This window comes from Arachis hypogaea, chromosome 18, assembly GCF_003086295.3.
Source record: "Arachis hypogaea cultivar Tifrunner chromosome 18, arahy.Tifrunner.gnm2.J5K5, whole genome shotgun sequence".
Classification (NCBI taxonomy): domain Eukaryota; kingdom Viridiplantae; phylum Streptophyta; class Magnoliopsida; order Fabales; family Fabaceae; genus Arachis; species Arachis hypogaea.
The window spans coordinates 80,778,524-80,798,125 of record NC_092053.1 but is presented as its reverse complement, the minus strand read 5'-3'; the positions used below and the strand labels follow the sequence as shown (position 1 = coordinate 80,798,125).

Sequence of the window (19,602 nt, the reverse complement as noted above, 5' to 3'; positions counted from 1 at the left end):
TGTTTTTGGTAATTTAAGTACCAAAAAAAAAAAAAAATAAAAAACGAAAATCTAAATCAAGCATTTCTAATCCAAGAATCTTATTTCAAACCAAAAAACATACTGAAAATAAGGGAGGAAGCACTAAGTTTTCAGTATAATGTGTTTGTCCCAAGTACGTTTTCCTAGCCCAAAACTCGATGATCTATATCAAGCATAGATACGGTTAGGGATTGATTGTTTGGGCATATAGATGACTAAGTTAGATTAATAAAGAATCATTTTTACCTTTTCAGTAATTGTATGATCCTTGCTCAAGTAAAAAAATTCTTGACGTATTGCAGACGAGCCTCCTATCTATACAATGTTCTCACTAATAACAAGTGAATATAGATTCAATGCAAAAGTAATAGTAAATGAATATTGGGCATGTTTAAGAACATGAAAAATATATACCTTGATAATAAATCCGGATAAAAAATATATGCAAACATCTCTACCTTTTCCTTACTCAAGTTAATCTTACTACCCATTTTGAAATAAGTTATTATTCCTTGTTCGAGTTCAAATAATTTCTATTAAAGAATTCTATGCATATCACTCAAAAATGAAATTTGTAATATATCAATCACAATACTAAGGAGAAAAAATATTTAACCTTTGGTTTCTTCTGCACAAGCATATTTTGCTGTCCAAAAATGGATAGTGGTTTCGATTCTGCTCGAACATTTGCAACAATTGGCGCGCTTGATGCTCTTATTGCTTCTCCATAGGATACTTGTGCATCTACTTCACACGTTGGCATCTGAAGTGGTCGTTGCACACCTTTGAGCCCCTAAATACAAAAGTTGGGCAGTATAGACTTATTCATTTTATAAGAATATATAAATACATATTGATGTACAATGATTTTATCTCGACCGTATTCTGGAACCTAAATCTCCTTTCACCAGGTCCGGAGAACCATGCTTGATAATGGTTTTGCCTTCCCTTTGCCATTGGCTGCGGTGATATTTTTTGGTGTTTTGATGTATATCAGTAGAGAGATATGTTGTAATCAGTCCAATAATAGAAATTTATTTGATTTCATATCCGTAGATTTTCTTCCTGATTTATTTCTAAAAGAAGAAAGATGATGATAACTTGATGCATACAACACTGTCCCTAAGACGATGATGACTTGATGTGTCGTCGCCATCTCTCATGCCATCCTTCTCTATTTGAAAGAAGAAAGATTTTTCCCTAAATTAAGAAGAGTTTAATTTGAATGGTATAATTATTTGACTGAAATATGCTATTTATTAATACCATTTAATGCTGCACATACTTTGCTAAGAAAGGACATTATCTTTTCTTTGGTCTTCACATTTTTCAAGTTCCTTCCCCTTATGTCAAGCTTTGCCTCCTTATGGAAAGTTTGGGTGTTGTTAAATCGAGAGACTGTAATTAGTTTTTTGTTTTCATTTCTTTTGTTCCTTGGTTGGGTCCTTGACCCCCTTTTGACCACCAAAAAAATGATAATAAATAAATGTAATTGCTTTTAAAATTTCAAAATTCAAAATTTTTAAATGTGTTATTAAAAACTTCCTAATTATAACATACAATTATTTCCTGTGAATAATTTTGCATCATATAATCCTATGTTTTTCAAATTTGTAATTCTTATAATAGATTAATAATAAATAAAAATAAATATGTAATTCAAAGTTTGAAATTTTAAAAACTTTTTAAATAACTTTCTATTTATAACGTATAATTATTTATTGGCTATAAAATAACAAGATTGAATCCTATAACTATTTACTGCCAATTATACATTCTAATTTTAAGTTTTGAGAATTAAAAGTTATTTCAAGTATCTTTGTATTTATTTCAACAAAACTTATATATAAAACTTGTCAATAAAATGATAAAATGATATATTAATGATGCGCATAAACTTGTTATGCCACGATTTTAGGAAATTGCACGATCGGCAAAATTCCTTCCGGCAAGTGCACCGGTTATCGTCAAGTAAAAACTCACAATAGAGTGAGGTCGAATCCCACAAGGATTGGTTGAATGAGCAATTCGGATTAGAAGTGTGTTCTAGTTGAGCGGAATCAAGATTTAGATGAGAATTGCGGAATGTAAAATTGGCGGGAAAAGTAAATGACAAGAAATTGAAATGGCGGAATCTTAAATTGCATGAATTAAAGAGCAGAAGCTAAATTGCTGAAATTAAAAGGGAATGGGGGTGATTGCATGAATTTAGTTGCAGAATGTAAAGAGAAAGTGGAAATCAGAAATGGGGAATTCATTGGGTTATAGGAGATATTGAGATCTCCGAATCAAAACATGTTTATCTCTTCCTCAACCAATGCGTTCATTAAATTTTGCTTGGCAATCTTATATAATTGGATCCCAATCCCTTGGCTCACCAATTCTCTCTAAAAACAAACAAATTCCCAATCCCTTGGTTTAAATGTTCATAAGAAGAGATGATGCTCGATCACTGATTATACCACACAGCTTCATGAACCACAATTTGGTAGGATTACATGTCACAATATCCATCCAAACCCCAATCCAATTCACTGTGAGAAAGCTTCTCTAGCATGAATCCTCCATTCCTTTCCCAAGGTTCCGAAGGATTCCAATTATGGGTAGTTTCTTTCCCAAGACAACTACCCAATGGAATTAGATCGAGAAGCTTTCTAACAAAATTCAAGAGAAAAGATTGAAGAAGAAAATAAACTATTATTGATTCATTGAATTACAATAGAGCTCCCTAACCCAATGAAAGGGGTTTAGTGAGTCATAGCTCTGAATTCAATTACAAAGATATGAAAACTAGCCAAATGAAAAAGTAAAAAATCTTCCTAACTTAAATTCTATCCTATTTATACACTTTCTATATTGAGCTTCTGTTGTGTTTCTTGGGCTTTGAGGCCTCTCCCTGCTTTCCTTTTTGCCTTGGGTTTATGATCCATAATCTTGATGAGGCTGTTGATCCAAATTTTGTAATATTCATTGAGCCAACTTAGTGATAATTAAATAAAGACACATGACTCAATAAATTGTAATTTCAGACTCATCAATCCTTCAGGCCCAATCCCATAAACCATGATATTCAATTGGGTTTCATACCAGAGTAAGTTTAAGTTAATGTTTGTGTTCAAATACTAACTTAAACCGCAATATTTTTGGCCCAGAAACCTTTTCCAAGAGTGGCGTTTAAGTTGCAGTTTAAGCTTAAACTGCAGCTTAAACGCCAGACACTTCCAGTGATGCCTTTTGTGGGAGCACGTTTAAGCTTCAGTTTAAGGTTAAACTGAAGCTTAAACGTGGAAATGGAAGAAGGCAGCCCTGGAGGGTAACTTAGTCGAACACGTTTAAGCTTCAGTTTAAGGTTAAACTGAAGCTTAAACGTGGAGATAGGAAAGGCAGCCCTGGAGGTCGAACACGTTTAAGCTCCAGTTTAAGGTTAAACTGGAGCTTAAACGTGGAAATAGAGAAAGCCATCCAGGAGGTCGAACACGTTTAAGCTCCAGTTTAAGGTTAAACTGGAGCTTAAACGTGGAAGCTGAGAAAGGTAGCCCTGGAGGTGTCGAACACGTTTAAGCTCCAGTTTAAGGTTAAACTGGAGCTTAAACGTGGAAATGGAGAAAGCAACCCTGGAGGAGAAAACTTGGTCGAACACGTTTAAGCTCCAGTTTAAGGTTAAACTGGAGCTTAAACGTGGAATTGGCTCCCTGGTGCATTTCCCATTTCTGGCGTTTAACCTCCAGTTTAAGGTTAAACTGGAGGTTAAACGTGGAAATGCTTCCTGAGTGGCATTCTCATTCTGGCGTTTAACCTCCAGTTTAAGGTTAAACTGGAGGTTAAACGTGGAAATGCTTCTTTGGTGAGACTTTCATTCTGGCGTTTAACCTCCAGTTTAAGGTTAAACTGGAGGTTAAACTTCAGTTTCAGCATTTCTTAGCCTTCATGATTCTGGCGTTTAAGCTTAAACTGGAACTTAAACTCCACATGTGATATTCAAGCTTCCTTTATTGATTTTGTTGCTTCCTTGCCTAGCCTCTTCTTTCCTGAAATCATCCAAACAATTGCATCAAAGTCTTGCAAAATTTCATGAGAATTCTTCCTCCATTCATAGCATTCAAGTAATATAACTAAAACTCATGGAATTTGCATCAAAATCATACTGTTTGGATGGTTCATTGTTTTGTTATTCATTTAACCATTCTTGGTTACTTTAAGCTCAAGAAAATGCATAAAACAACTAAAACTAACAGAAAAATGCTAGTGAAACTAGCCTAAGATGCCTTGGCATCACAACACCAAACTTAATACTTGCTTGTCCCTAAGCAAGTCCTAAGTTATTTGAGAAGAAAGTATGAAACAGAAAGCAATTACATTGGCTATATTAGCAAGCATTTGAAGTTCATCAGAAGGGTTTTATGCAGAAAGTTGCAGCATCACTTTTTCATACTTATCAGGTAAGATTATCACTTTTTCATTGCATCCATCAAACACTGCTATGGCCTCTTGTTATTCTTATGTCCTTGGCACTTTTCTCTTCTTTGTTTTTCTTTTCTTTTTCTTAGAGCTCCTTTGCTCCTTGTTTGCTTAGTGTCATGTGTTGCACAAGCCTTTGGCATTTTCTTTTTCTTATCAGTGCACTACACATATCCACTTTAGGCATTTTAGTTCACATTTCTTCTTGAGACATTGGTGCCCAGCACCTCTTTGTGTGACTAAATGTTTTGTATTTAGGTTGCTCTTGATAATGGACTTTTGGTTGATAATCCCGGGTTAGTTAACCCAAGTTACCAAGTGTTGAAACACTCCTCAGAACCTATTCATCCAAGCATATCCTTAATACATAAACACCACAGGCATTTGTCTCAGAAGTTCAAACCATTGGTGCCTAGCTTATTTTCTCAATTTTTTTTTGCTTTTTGGTTGCCCTTTTTCAGTGGCTTTTTCTTCTTCTTTTTCTTTCTTTTTCATGGCCAAAGACATTTATTTATCAAGATCCATAGACAGTTTTCAATTTCTACACAAAAATGATAATTCTACACTCTATTTCCAGTGATCTGACTTAAACAATCAAGCATGCATACCACCACTTAATTCTACTTGATTTGTCACTAATTGAGCCAAGTTACTTTTGTTCAAACTTTTCTTTTATTTTTGGAAGCAGAACAAGCATGGCAAGCATTTGTTTAAGAAGGTGAAGTTATATCCAAACATCTAGGCATTCACTTTATTCAAAGCAATAAACAGACAAACATACTAGTAACTTCACATTCCAGAAAGATTCAACAATTACAGTTTAAACCAGAACAAGCATGCTTTTGTTTGCCCTTTTTAAAGAATTGTCAAGGAACAACACCACCTTGTGAAATTTCTTGTTTTCTCTTTGTTGCCAGGAAACAATTTGATTTCTCCTTCTTCTCCTAATTGTTGCTTCATGCTTTAAGATCCTTGTTTCCTTTCCTGCAAAGAGTGATGAAGTTGCTTGCTTCTCAAGCACTTGAGTGGTTAGCTCAACTATGTGTGGGTAAGTCTCTGAGTCTTAAGTTGGTGTGTGAACACCAAACTTAGTCTCCCACTTACTTCTCTGTTCTTTGAATCCTTGAATTCTCTTTGGAATGAAGTTGCTGCTAAGGGTTTTAAGCATTTTTGTGACTGCTTAGAATGGTTGTTCCTTTCATATAATTCAAAGGTTGTTGTGTACAGTTGATCTTTATGGTGGAACACCAAAATTAGAGTCACACATTCCCCTTTGAATTATTGATCCACGAATTCATTGTTTGGTGTGAAACACCAAACTTAATTCTTTGCAATGCACAGAAACTACTTCACCCTTTTTATTGAAACAAATAAAAGAAACAGCAAAAGGGTATTACCTCAGGTTGGGTTGCCTCCCAACAAGCGCTTCTTTAACGTCATTAGCTTGACGGTCAACTTCCTCAGTTGAGGTGATATTTAACCTTGTCCTTCTCCTCCACATCTCCCAAGTAATGTTTGAGTCTTTGACCGTTCACAATGAAGGTTCGTTGTGACTTTTCTTCCATGATTTCTACTTGTCCATATTGGGAGACCTTGGTGACAAGGAATGGTCCAGACCACCTTGATTTTAGCTTCCCTGGAAATAGCTTCAGCCTAGAATTGTAAAGCAATACTTTTTGTCCTTCTTCAAATTTCCTTGGGGCTATGTTGCTGTCATGCTTCTTCTTTGCTCTTTCTTTATAAATTTTGGCATTCTCATAAGCTTCAGCTCTGAATTCTTCCAACTCTTGGATTTGCAACATCCTTCTTTCTCCAGCAGCTTTGCTGTCCAAGTTCAAAAGTTTCAAGGCCCAGTATGCCTTGTGCTCCAACTCCAGTGGCAAATGGCAAGCTTTTCCATATACTAGTTGGAAAGGAGACATTCCAATTGGTGTTTTGAAAGCTGTCCTATATGCCCAAAGAGCATCATCTAGCTTAATCGACCAGTCCTTCCTTGAAGTTCCCACAGTCTTTTCCAGGATTCTTTTGAGTTCTCTGTTAGATATTTCGGCTTGCCCACTTGTCTGTGGATGGTATGGTGTGGCTACCTTGTGTTTGACTCCATATTTTAGAAGCAATGCCTCTAATGGTTTGTTGCAGAAGTGGCTTCCTCCATCACTGATGATTGCTCTTGGAACCCCAAAACGGCAAAAAATGTGTTTTCTGAGGAAGTTCATGACTACCTTATTATCATTGGTTGGAGTTGCTATTGCTTCAACCCATTTGGAGACATAGTCTACTGCCACAAGAATGTAATTATTTGAGTATGAGGAGGGAAAGGGTCCCATGAAATCTATCCCCCATACATCAAACAATTCAAGTTCCAGAATGAATTGTTGTGGCATTTCATTTCTTCTTGGCAGGTTCCCCACTTTCTGGCATTCATGGCAGTGCTTCACTAGTTCCTTTGCATCTTTGAAGATCGTGGGCCAATAAAAACCACACTGCAACACCTTAGCTGCTGTTCTTTCTCCTGCAAAATGTCCTCCATAAATGGAGCCATGGCAGTCCCATAAGACTTCCCTTCCTTCTTCCTCTGATATGCATCTTCTGAGTATGCCATCCGAACATTTTTTGAACAAGTATGGTTCGTCCCAGATGAAGTATTTGGCATCATTTACCAATTTCTTCCTTTGATGCTTGTTAAATTCCAACGACAAACTCCCAGTGGCCTTGAAGTTTGCTATGTCTGCAAACCAGGGTGCCTTGTGAATTACCATGAGTTGTTCATCAGGAAAGCACTCATTTATATGTGTGCTTTGTGCGCTTCCTTCTTCACATGGTATCCTTGATAAATGGTCTGCCACCTTGTTCTCTACACCCTTCTTGTCTTTGATTTCAATGTCAAATTCCTGCAACAAAAGAACCCATCTAATAAGTCTTGGTTTGGATTCTTGTTTAGCAAGTAAGTACTTTAAAGCTGAATGATCAGTGAAGACAATGACTTTAGATCCAATGAGATAGGATCTAAATTTGTCAAATGCAAAGACTATTGCCAAGAGTTCTTTTTCAGTGGTTGTGTAATTCCTTTGGTTATCATTCAAGACTTTACTGGCATAATAAATCACATGTACCAAATTGTCTTTCCTTTGTCCTAACACTGCCCCAATAGCAAGGTCTGATGCATCACACATCAGTTCAAAAGGTAAGTTCCAATCAGGTGGGGCAATGATAGGTGCAGAGGAAAGTTTTTGCTTCAAAAGTTCATAGGCTAGCATGCAATTTTTATCAAATACAAAGGGTGTATCAGAGACAAGCAAGTTACTCAAAGGTTTGGCTATTTTAGAAAAGTCTCTAATAAACCTTCTGTAAAAACCAGCGTGTCCCAAAAAACTCCTAACTGCCTTGACATTACTTGGTGGAGGTAGTTTTTCAATGAGTTCCACCTTAGCTCTGTCCACCTCAATGCCTCTATTAGAGATTTTGTGGCCAAGGACTATTCCTTCTGTGACCATAAAATGACACTTTTCCCAGTTTAATACTAGGTTAGTCTCTTGGCACCTCTTAAGCACCAAGGCAAGGTGGTGTAGGCAGCTAGGAAAAGAATCTCCAAACACAGAAAAATCATCCATGAAGACCTCAATAAATTTTTCAATCATGTCCGAAAAGATGGACAGCATGCATCTTTGGAAAGTGGCAGGTGCATTGCACAATCCAAAGGGCATGCGTCTATAAGCAAAAACTCCATATGGACAAACAAATGATGTTTTCTCTTGATCTCTAGGATCAACTACTATCTGATTATAGCCTGAGTATCCATCCAAAAAGCAATAGTAAGCATGTCCTGCAAGCCTTTCAAGCATCTGATCCATGAATGGGAGTGGGAAATGATCTTTTCTGGTGGCTTCATTGAGCTTCCTGTAGTCTATGCACATCCTCCACCCAGTGACAGTTCTTGTGGGTATGAGTTCGTTCCTCTCATTTGGCACCACAGTTATGCCACCTTTCTTGGGAACTACATGGATGGGACTAACCCATGGGCTATCAGAAATGGGGTAGATTACCCCTGCCTGCCATAACTTCATGACCTCCTTTTGTACCACTTCTTTCATGACGGGATTCAATCGTCTCTGAGATTGGATGGAGGGTCTAGCATCCTCTTCTAACAAGATTTTATGCATGCATATGGATGAACTTATCCCCTTCAAATCAGCTAGGGTCCATCCAATGGCATCTTGATGAGTTTGTATCACCTTGATCAATTCTTCTTCCTGTTCTTGACTCAGGGCAGAGCTAATGATAACAGGATGACTCTCATCACTACCCAAGTATGCATACTTGAGATTAGGGGGCAATGCTTTGAGCTCAGGTTTTGGTGCTTCCTTCTCTTCTTTCACTATCTCTGGCATGCTTGGCATGGTTGTTTCAGCAGCCTTGATGTCACTAACTTCTATGTCCTTGGTGAACTCCTCCTCTGCCACTTCCTTTGTTGTTTCCTCAAAGGTTTCTTGTACTGCAATGTCCACTACATCCACCCTCATGCATTCCCTTAGTGATTCTGATGGATAGCTCATTGCCTTGAATACGTTAAACACCAATTTCTCATCATGTAGTCTAAGAGTGAGTTCACCCTTTTGTACATCTATGATGGCTCCAGCAGTAGCCAGGAAGGGTCTTCCCAGAATTATTGAAGCTTTGGCTTCTTCCTCCATATCTAACACCACAAAATCAGCAGGAAATATAAAATCTCCCACTTTCACCAACAAATCCTCAACTATCCCATGAGGGAATTTAAAAGTTCGATCTGCCAATTGGAGGGCCATTCTTGTTGGTTTGGCTTCCTCAATCTTCATTCTTCTCATCATTGTTAGAGACATCAAATTGATACTGGCCCCTAAGTCACACAAGGCCTTCTCCACCATGACTTCTCCTATGATGCAGGGGATTTGGAAACTGCCTGGATCCTTCAATTTCTGAGGCAATTTGTGCTGAATGATGGCACTGCATTCTTCAGTTAACAACACAGTTTCCTCATTTCTCCAGCTTCTCTTCTTGGTCATCAATTCCTTTAAGAATTTTGCATATAGTGGCATTTGCTCTATTGCCTCAGCAAAGGGAATGTTGATTTGAAGCTTCTTGAAAATCTCCAAGAACCTGGAGAATTGGCCATCCTTTTCACTTTTCATCAAACGTTGAGGATATGGTGCTTTAGGTGTATAAGGCTTCAGGACCTCTTTTTCTTTTTCTTTTGCTGCAGACGATGTAAAAGATTGTCCTTGTTCCTTATCTCTCACATTTTCCTTTGCTTCATCCTCTGTGGTTTCCTTTGAGATCTCCTTTAGATTTTTCCCACTTCTGAGGGTTATGGCCTTACATTCTTCCCTTGCAATAGCCTTGGCAGCATGAGAAACGCTTGTCCCAGGGGTTTGCTTAGACAAATACACAATTTGATTTTCTAGCTTCTGGATGGCAGCTCCTTGGTTTTGCAGGTTAGAATTTACTTCTTCCTTAAAGGCTTTCAATTCGGTTATGTCTTGACTCATGGTTGCAAGCATTCCTTCTATCCTGTTTAATTGATCTTGAAATTGTTGGTTCGGGTTAGGTTCGGTAGGTTGATTATTTTGGCCATGATATGGTGGTTGAGAGTAAGTGTTTTGTGTGGCTTGGTATGATCTTTGGTTAGATTTTTGGTATGTGGAATCATTATGTTGGTTGTGGTTGTAAGGTTTGTGGTTTTGTGGTTGGGTTTGTTGGTTTTGCTGGTTTCCCCACCCAAAGTTTGGGTGGTTTTTCCAGCCTGGGTTGTAAGTGTTGGAATGTGGATCATATGATTGCCTTTGTTGGTTTCCCACATAGTTGGCCTCTTCCCGATCACCTCCTTCAGTGTTTACTTCCTCTTGATCTTGTGTGTGTATTGCAGCCACTTGTTTTGTTTCTAATTTCCTGGTGAGCTCTGCTAGTTGCTTGGCAAACACCTTGTTTTGGGCTAGAATTGTATCAACATGGTTCAGCTCCATGACTCCCTTAGTGTTGTGTCTCTCTGATGCATAGTAGTACTCATTCTCAGCCACTGTCTCAATCACTTCAATGGCTTCTTCCACAGTCTTTTTCCTGTTCAATGAACCTCCTGATGAATGTTCTACAGCCTTCCTTGATTCATAAGACAGTCCATCATAGAAAATATGCAATTGCACCCAGTCATGGAACATGTCTGGTGGGCATTTCCTTGTCAAATCCTTGAATCTCTCCCATGCCTCGTAGAGAGTTTCACCATCTTGTTGTCTAAAAGTCTGAACCTCAGATCGAAGCCTATTGACCTTTTGTGGGGGGTAGAAACGTGCCAGAAACTTGCTTTCCACCTCGTCCCATGTTGTTAGGCTCCCCCTTGGGAATGATTCCAGCCACTTAGCTGCCTTGTCCCTAAGTGAAAATGGGAACAAAAGCAGTTTATAGGCATCTTCCTGGACTCCATTGGACTTTACAGTGTCGCAAATTCTCAGGAATTTTGTGAGATGTTGGTTTGGGTCTTCATTAGCACTTCCACCAAATGAACAATGATTCTCCACAAGTGATATTAGCTGTGGTTTGAGCTCAAAATTGTTGGCCTGAATGGGTGGTTTCTGGATGCTGCTACCACAATTCCCAGAGGTTGGGTTTATGTATGAACTAAGAACCCTCCTCTCAGGAATGGCATTGTTTCCATCAGCTCTCTCATGGTTGTGAATTTCTCTATCCATGTTAAGATCTAAAGCTTCCTCAAAATTGTCTTTAGATTCTCCTTCAGATTCTTCTTCTCCCAGTATTCTCTTCCCTCTTGCTTCCCTTCTAAGTCTATGAAGGGTCCTCTCTAGTTCGGTATATGGAGGGGTTGATGTCTCTCCTCTCCTACCTGTCATACAAGAACACCGCACAGGCAACAAACAAGTGAAATACTCTTGGTTAATGAAAGAGTATGGTTAGAGCAGTTGAGGAATTAATTCAAACAGTTAGTGAGTCAGTGAGTTAGTTGCTTGAATTTAAAAGCATGAAGAAAGAAAGCATGTAACAGAGTGCAGAAATTAAAATTCAACAAGTAACTTGTACTGAATTAATCAAAACAAAAAAAAAATGCTCAATCTAGTTAACTTCCAATTTGAGAATTGTCAATCGAAAACCAATCCCCGGCAACGGCGCCATAAACTTGATGCGCATAAACTTGTTATGCCACGATTTTAGGAAATTGCACGATCGGCAAAATTCCTTCCGGCAAGTGCACCGGTTATCGTCAAGTAAAAACTCACAATAGAGTGAGGTCGAATCCCACAAGGATTGGTTGAATGAGCAATTCGGATTAGAAGTGTGTTCTAGTTGAGCGGAATCAAGATTTAGATGAGAATTGCGGAATGTAAAATTGGCGGGAAAAGTAAATGACAAGAAATTGAAATGGAGGAATCTTAAATTGCATGAATTAAAGAGCAGAAGCTAAATTGCTGAAATTAAAAGGGAATGGGGGTGATTGCATGAATTTAGTTGCAGAATGTAAAGAGAAAGTGGAAATCAGAAATGGGGAATTCATTGGGTTATAGGAGATATTGAGATCTCCGAATCAAAACATGTTTATCTCTTCCTCAACCAATGCGTTCATTAAATTTTGCTTGGCAATCTTATATGATTGGATCCCAATCCCTTGGCTCACCAATTCTCTCTAAAAACAAACAAATTCCCAATCCCTTGGTTTAAATGTTCATAAGAAGAGATGATGCTCGATCACTGATTATACCACACAGCTTCATGAACCACAATTTGGTAGGATTACATGTCACAATATCCATCCAAACCCCAATCCAATTCACTGTGAGAAAGCTTCTCTAGCATGAATCCTCCATTCCTTTCCCAAGGTTCCAAAGGATTCCAATTATGGGTAGTTTCTTTCCCAAGACAACTACCCAATGGAATTAGATCGAGAAGCTTTCTAACAAAATTCAAGAGAAAAGATTGAAGAAGAAAATAAACTATTATTGATTCATTGAATTACAATAGAGCTCCCTAACCCAATGAAAGGGGTTTAGTGAGTCATAGCTCTGAATTCAATTACAAAGATATGAAAACTAGCCAAATGAAAAAGTAAAAAATCTTCCTAACTTAAATTCTATCCTATTTATACACTTTCTATATTGAGCTTCTGTTGTGTTTCTTGGGCTTTGAGGCCTCTCCCTGCTTTCCTTTTTGCCTTGGGTTTATGATCCATAATCTTGATGAGGCTGTTGATCCAAATTCTGTAATATTCATTGAGCCAACTTAGTGATAATCAAATAAAGACACATGACTCAATAAATTGTAATTTTAGACTCATCAATCCTTCAGGCCCAATCCCATAAACCATGATATTCAATTGGGTTTCATACCAGAGTAAGTTTAAGTTAATGTTTGTGTTCAAATACTAACTTAAACCGCAATATTTTTGGCCCAGAAACCTTTTCCAAGAGTGGCGTTTAAGTTGCAGTTTAAGCTTAAACTGCAGCTTAAACGCCAGACACTTCCAGTGATGCCTTTTGTGGGAGCACGTTTAAGCTTCAGTTTAAGGTTAAACTGAAGCTTAAACGTGGAAATGGAAGAAGGCAGCCCTGGAGGGTAACTTAGTCGAACACGTTTAAGCTTCAGTTTAAGGTTAAACTGAAGCTTAAACGTGGAGATAGGAAAGGCAGCCCTGGAGGTCGAACACGTTTAAGCTCCAGTTTAAGGTTAAACTGGAGCTTAAACGTGGAAATAGAGAAAGCCATCCTGGAGGTCGAACACGTTTAAGCTCCAGTTTAAGGTTAAACTGGAGCTTAAACGTGGAAGCTGAGAAAGGTAGCCCTGGAGGTGTCGAACACGTTTAAGCTCCAGTTTAAGGTTAAACTGGAGCTTAAACGTGGAAATGGAGAAAGCAACCCTGGAGGAGAAAACTTAGTCGAACACGTTTAAGCTCCAGTTTAAGGTTAAACTGGAGCTTAAACGTGGAATTGGCTCCCTGGTGCATTTCCCATTTCTGGCGTTTAACCTCCAGTTTAAGGTTAAACTGGAGGTTAAACGTGGAAATGCTTCCTGAGTGGCATTCTCATTCTGGCGTTTAACCTCCAGTTTAAGGTTAAACTGGAGGTTAAACGTGGAAATGCTTCTTTGGTGAGACTTTCATTCTGGCGTTTAACCTCCAGTTTAAGGTTAAACTGGAGGTTAAACTTCAGTTTCAGCATTTCTTAGCCTTCATGATTCTGGCGTTTAAGCTCCAGTTTAAGCTTAAACTGGAACTTAAACTCCACATGTGATATTCAAGCTTCCTTTATTGATTTTGTTGCTTCCTTGCCTAGCCTCTTCTTTCCTGAAATCATCCAAACAATTGCATCAAAGTCTTGCAAAATTTCATGAGAATTCTTCCTCCATTCATAGCATTCAAGTAATATAACTAAAACTCATGGAATTTGCATCAAAATCATACTGTTTGGATGGTTCATTGTTTTGTTATTCATTTAACCATTCTTGGTTACTTTAAGCTCAAGAAAATGCATAAAACAACTAAAACTAACAGAAAAATGCTAGTGAAACTAGCCTAAGATGCCTTGGCATCAATTAATAACACTAGCCTAGTGGATGAGTCATGTAGAATTTCATGGTACACTGTCAGAGTTCAGTTCACTATTTCGATCGAACTAACCGGTCCAATCCTAGTTTGATAACTTTGGTTAGAAGTAAATCAAGCAAAGCTAAACCAGACCAAGTTCAATCTTGACTCACTAAAAGCTCACAAATTATAGAGTTCAACTTCAAGCTCAAACTTAGCTCACAAGCTCATGAGATTAGCTATCGAGTTGTTAACGAGTTGACCTCTATCTGACTCATGACTTGGATTGACTTACTTTCGGTCCTAATTAGTATTAAGCAATCTTTCTTTGTACAAATGCACATGCATGTTCCTGGGTGTTACATGGATTCTACCACACTCAACTTGCATGAAATATATATATATATATATATAGAGAGAGAGAGAGAGAGAAAAAGGAGCACATACTTTTTAAGACACTTAGTTTATTACGTGAACAAATACAAAAGACGTTAGAGGCATTGTTCCGTTGGACAACAATTTTGCGTGAATTTTAACGGGTTATAGTTGTTCGATCTAGTTCAAGGACATCATCATCATCATCTGTGTAACGACCCAACTTCCAGCATGTCATGATCTACCAAAGTAAGGCGTTACTAACCTAATTCCTTTATTATCTATTTAATATTGAGATTTAGCGCAATAGTCTATCGACAATTCTTCTAAAAATTTAAAACTTCTCTATCAAGAACAAATATCGCATGTTCACATACTTAATATTAATAATACATTATAATATTACATACAAAACTAACCACAAAACCTACCCCTCTGAATAAAACTTCAACTAACAAGGAGAGGGAAGAAAAATAAATTCTAACAACAACTCAACTTGCAAAAATATTCTTCTATGCTCCTGCAACTTCGCAATAAGCCTTCGCGCCTATAGCTGAAAGGGGTGGAAATAGGGGGTAAGAACTGGAGAGTTCTTAGTAGGACCGGGGTAGTTAGTTAAGTCCGTTTTAATACTATACCCAGTCAACAGCAACAACCAATAAACACAACAAATATAATAATTAAAGATCATAGAAAATCAAGTACAACACATACACAATCACGGAAAACAAGGTTCTAATTATGATGTATGTCTATCCCTAGTGTAGGTAATGAGCTCATTTGTCAGTTTCGACCTGCACCTGACGCAATCTAACTCGCAAGTCAGATAAGGCATTCCAGTAACATAACCTCTGCAAGTTTCTACTTCTTGCATGCACTGATTCTCCAACTAAAGTATGTTGAACATGACCTCTGCAAGTACTTGAAGGTGCTGATTCTCCATCTGATGCATGTGAACCTTTCTCCTGGAAGCCATTCCATATTTACGGGCATCCCCACACAATCATTCACATACAAAGCCCACGGCTTGTTAACATTTATCCTTCGACACCATAACCATACTATCGCACCCTCTCGTGACCTTCCCATAATCACACATGTCGATGTATCTTCTCTCTTTCTTTAGTATTTGACTTATTTATCCTTAATAGTTCAAACTATCTTCACATTGTTCTCTCACCATCCACTAAGTATTTTATGAGAAAAGAATCATAAGGTTCTTTAATTAAGTTGGTGTTCTCTAAAGCTTTTAAGATTACTCTGTTTACTACTCTTTGTTTTATTATTCATAATACATATAATAATATTCTTATAAAATAATATATTTATTAAATAATAATTATAATAATAATTTATACTAATGTAAACGAGTAATTTTAAACAAATATCTAAAATAATATTTATAATATTCTTAAAACTTATTTTATAAAACGTTATTTTCAAACTTTTATTAATTACTTTCTAAACCATGAACTCCTTAATATTTTATTTTTGACCCCAATATTTTACAGAATTATATTTAAACTTTCACTCTTTGTTTCATATTTATAAAAATAACCCTGAGCTTTTGTAAAAATTCATTTTACCCCTGAACTTTATTTGTTAAGCAAATTACCCAAAAAACTTATATAATTATAATATTAAACTCAATATTTTCATAAAAATACATTTATATCCCCAAAAATAATTTTTCATCGCTGTTTCTTCTTTTCACAAAGAACCGACACCCTTCTTATTTTCTTTTCAAAATATACATTTAAATCTTAATCCGTTTTTGAGTTTTACAGTTACCGATTTGCTGTAACATTTATATAATCACTTAGCCACTTAAACTTCATCAAATTTTACTTAATTTTTAACATTGTAACTACCCAAATTTTGTCAATGCTTCATGGTTTGGGCTGTTCATTGATGCTCAGAGTCTTGAGCTTTGAGGGAGTGTTTTTGCACTTGAGCCTAGCCTTGACACTAAGTGTTTTGTTTTCAAGCTTTTTGCTTGATACATAAACACCACAAGTACTTAACAAATGAATTGTCATTGGTACTCAGAGCCTTCGGCTTTCTCATTCTTTTCCTTTTCTTTTCTTGCCTTATTTGCATTTGCTTCTTCAAGGTTTTGATGATTTCAAAAATTTCATAAAATGTCCTAGATGAAAACTTCAATTAAACAAATTCAAATGCAATTGAGCAACAATAATCATGCTAGCTTCCCAATACTTATTAGCTCATGTTCACTTCTTCTTTAATTACCTTGTTTATTTATAATCATGAAACTAAATTGCTTTAAACTCACAAAATTCAAGATGGTAGTCGTAATGTCATAGCACATGTTACAATTTAGCAATCAAGCTATGCTTATTCACAACAAACATGCATACAAAGGAATAAAAGACAATCATACAATTTAAAATACTAGAAATAAATAAGAGGAAAAGGAACTTTACCACCTTGTAGTTCATCTTCATTGTTGTTGTCACTTTCGTCCTATTCTTTCCCTTCCCCACCAAACTTAGAATGATTGCTTGTCCTCAAGCAACAAATAAAATAGTGGTGATGGGGTTCATGATGGGTCATGAATGTCTTAAAATAATAAAATGTGAGTAATGCATGTGCTTAAGCAAGCAAAATTAAAGATATAATAAAGGCACACGAAATAAAACAGAGACAATATGATTGCATTAATAAGTGGTGTGCATGGTACATAGCATAAAAGAGAAGTGGCAACACCAAACTTAGTGTGACACTTTCATTTTAGAATTATGCAAGTACTCAGTGAAGATTGAAAACCAAATTGTTGCATGGCAATACCAAACTTAGAATGCAATCATATGCCAAATTATTAAAAATAAACAAAGCAAAAAAAGAAAATGTTACCTACGGTTGGGTTGCCTCCCAACAAGCGCTCTTTTAATGTCATTAGCTTGACATGTTGTTCTCAACTTTCTTCCTTTTCTTCCAGTTTGTTAAGAGGAATGACCTCAAGAGGAAAGATGAGCCAGTTGATGTCCCCTGTTTTGAGTACCTCCTAGCAAGCTTTCCTTTGTTGTTAGCTTGAGTGAACTTGCTTGTTGGGGTAGGGGTGGGATGGCTTTTGGTTGACCTCTTCTTCATAGATATTATCCTTCTTTTCTTGGTCACCATCCTCTCTTTGGTACTTTTGTTGATTGCCTTTACTTCTTTGTTCCAAAACTTGGGTGTTGTGGGATGGTTGGAGTGTCTTCTTCAGCAAGAGCTTCTTGAATTGGTGGTTCAATGAACTCACCCTTCATGCAACTCTCTGTTTTATTGGAGTGTGGACTCCCTTTATTGACTTCCTCCCTTTCTTCTATATAGTCTTGCATTGCATTCTTTGGGAGTGAGTTTGCATGTTCCTTTGTCACCCTTAGTAGCCTCTGTGGATATGGAGCTTTGGGCTTATATACTCTCACAACCTCCTCCTTCTTCATAGGAATCTCACTTGGTATGGGTGCCTCTTTTTCTTGTTTTTCTAATTCCTCTCTTGCACCTATCATTTGGTCTAAATGCATTCTAATATTTTTGAGAGAGGTTTCTTGTTCTCTAAAAGAATTCCTAGACCATTGGATGAACTCCTCTATTCTTTCCATACTCTTCCCTCCCTCAATAATGCTTTCCATATCCTTCAAAGATTTTTCAACCATAGATACAAGTTTTGAGAGTCTTTGGTCAAATGTTAGCTCAAGAGATGGAGGTTGAGAATGATTTTGTGGATATGTGGGTGTGTGGTGAAGTCATTGTGAGGTGTATGGAAGGTGTTTTGTGAGTTGTGGAATGAATTTTGTGAATTTTGAAATGAATTTTCTGTATAGTGAAATGAATTTTGTGGTTGATGAATTGGATTGTATGAATTTTGGAAGGAATTTTGTGTTGAGGCAAACTCAAGTGGTGAAGAATTTTGATATGAAAAACTAGGAGGTGAGGTTGGATAATTAAGATGTGATGGCTCTTGATGAATGGGGTATGAATGAGTGAAATCTCTTTAATTTTGATCTTCCCAGCCACAAAATGAGTAGTGATTATACTCATCAAAATATGGACCATTTTGTGACCCTGGAAAGTACCCCATTTCATGTTCTTGATACTCCCACCCACCATGAGTATAATAACGTGGATTACTTTGTGGTGGTGAAAAATTTCCCATAAAATTTGATTGATCATTTTGTCTCATTTCTTGGTGATATTTCCAGCTACCATTAGGATAATGACTTGAATCATTTTATGGTGGTGGGCAATATCCCATATGATATGATTGATTAAAATGTGAGGTAAACTCCATTTAAATTTTGTAAAACAGAAACACCAAGAAAAATTGAAATTCCTTATATCAGAGATAAGGAGTCCTTAGTGAGGCAATAACACAAACACCTTAGTAGCAAGAGAAAATTGAAAGAATTAAATGACAAAAGAAAAGAGAGGAAGAAAAATGTCTAATCTAGGTAATCAACCAACCGGTAGTTTGTTAATCACAATTAATCCCCGGCAATGGCATCATAAAACTTGATGACCGGATTTCACTCCCCATATAAAATGAATCCGTTTTTTGAGAAGCGCACCAACTATCGTCAAGTAATAACCCACTAGGAGTGGGGTCGAATCCCACAGAGATTAATGGATTAAAGCAAACAATAGTTAATTGATTATTCTAGTTACACTATTCATATTGAAGTTATAAGCAAACAAGAAATGTAAATTGCATGAAAGTAAAGAAAAGTAATAAAGTGCAAGAAAGTAAATGGCAAGGAAAGTAAAGTACAAGAAAGTAAAGTGTTGGAAACGTAAAGTGCAGAAAATGTAAATAACCATAAAGTAAATAAAAGAAAGAAAGATAAAATAAACATTGGGATAAAGAGATATTACATTCTCCGGATTAATTGATTTCATCTCATCTTCAATCATGCAACTCATTGACCTCTTGGCAATCATGATTGATTGAACCCCAATCTCTTGGTGATTCAATCTCTCAAATCTTGATCAATAGCTAATTCCTTGGTCTAGTTGCTCATGAGAAGAGATGAAGAATGGTCCCTGATTATACCACACACTTTCCTAAATCTAAGTAGTAGGCAGATTAGATGTCACAATATCCAACCCAAAACCCAAATTTATTCAAGTGTGAGAAAGGATTTCAAGCATGGTTTTATGATTCCTCTTCCAAGGTTCACATAAAACCCAAA

At 36.9% G+C, this 19,602-nt stretch overlaps 1 non-coding gene across 1 annotated transcript; it reads left to right on the top strand.

Annotated features, from left to right (window-relative positions):
* Window positions 1–10,665: 10,665 nt before the first annotated feature.
* LOC112774120 (small nucleolar RNA R71) lies at window positions 10,666–10,769 on the top strand. Its single transcript, XR_003188623.1, has one exon. It is a non-coding gene; the product is annotated as a small nucleolar RNA R71 (small nucleolar RNA).
* Window positions 10,770–19,602: the final 8,833 nt, after the last annotated feature.